At 55.4% G+C, this 1,490-nt stretch overlaps 1 protein-coding gene across 1 annotated transcript in view; it reads left to right on the forward strand.

Annotated features, from left to right (window-relative positions):
• The window catches only part of diaph2 (diaphanous-related formin 2), a gene marked incomplete at its 3' end in the record, with an annotated part of 387,717 nt that overhangs the window by 385,810 nt on the left and 417 nt on the right, over nucleotides 1-1,490 (forward strand). The window lies entirely within an intron of this gene.

Consider the following 1,490-nt stretch of genomic DNA (forward strand, 5'->3'; position numbering starts at 1 on the left):
GTTACTTGCGTTACGTTACAACGTCTGTCGTTACTGTACGTTAGAGTCATAGATCAGCTATGTTACAGTCGTAGGTCGGCTGTTACGTTACAGTCACAGATCTATTGTTACGTTACATATTGGTTGTTACGTTATAGATCGGTTGTTACGTTACAGTCACAGATCTGTTGTTACAGTATGTTAAATATCGGTTGTTAGGTTATAGATCGGTTGTTACGTTACAGTTACAGATCAAGCAGACACGACACATTCAGTTTTTTTCCTCAGTCCAATACTGTCCATAAGACAAAAATTCTATTTGTGACGCTTATGTTTGCGTTCATTCGTGTCGTCAGAGTGTGTGCGTGCTTGTTTGCATGTGTATGTTTGTCACACCTGTGAGTAGGCATGTGTTTGCGTGTGTCTGTGTGTGTGTGTGTGTGGGTGTCTGGACGCTGTCATTGCAGAGTGCACTCCGAAGGTGTCATTGCAAAGTCGAGCCCCTGCCCCCCCCCCCCCCCCCCCCGAGCCCCCTAGGCTGTCAGACAGTGAGAGATGCAGCACCTCTAAAGGGCACGCTTTCTAGGGCCCCGCTGTCTATTAAAAGCCCCGCAACACGTCTCAGGGCTGTCTCAGCGCGCCCCGACGCCTCTCAAGGAACGGGGGGGAGAGGGCACCTCGCCGACTCACTTCAAACCCTCGCACGCCCTCATCCGCCCTCATCCGCCCTCGTCCGCCGCGCCGACAGCCTCCGCGGGACCCGCCAGTAATGAGGAAATCAGGCGGCCATCTTTGTTCCGGAGAGTCGTAAACCTGTCCGGTGGCCGTGCCTGGCTACGGTACAGCTACGCACTGACACGGCCACGCCCCACCATTCATCTCTCACCCCCCGCCCCTCCCTCCGAGGCCAACGGGTTAACACCTCATAACAGCGTCCTCCCCTACATGAGTGATTCACGCTCGCTAAAGTGGGAGGGTCTCTCCCCTCCGCCCGTGTCGTGCGTGTGTATGCATATGCGCCCAGGGTTTCGCGAGGGACAGATTTATGGGACCCCCCTCCCCCTCCCCCCCACACACACACACACACCTACTCCCCCTCCCTCACGATAACACTCCGAGCGCCCACCCCCGCCCCCCCCCCTCGGCTGCAACCCCCCGGATTGAGACGCATCTTCTGTCTCAAACCCGGCTGTTCTCTTCAGCTGACGCTTGGCCAAATATCTCCGTTTGGCAAACAGATAAAACAGTCTATCGACCCCCCCCCCCCCCCCCCCCCACTACACCCCCCCCCCCCCTCGAACCTCTGGCTGTATCAACATGATCCATCTGTGTTTATCACGCTTTCTGGCTGCAGATCTGGCGCGAGGCTTTCGTGGGCCCGTGAGTTTTCTTGTGTTTCTTTCCCTTCTTGTGTTTCCCCTTCCTGTGATCCATCAGCCTATTTACCTTATCACGCTGCCAAACCATCCATTTACCCCTCCTCCCCATCTGTCTGTCACGCTGTATCTGAG

The sequence above is a fragment of the Borostomias antarcticus genome (genome assembly GCF_949987555.1).
Source record: "Borostomias antarcticus genome assembly, chromosome: 28".
Lineage (NCBI taxonomy): Eukaryota > Metazoa > Chordata > Actinopteri > Stomiiformes > Stomiidae > Borostomias > Borostomias antarcticus.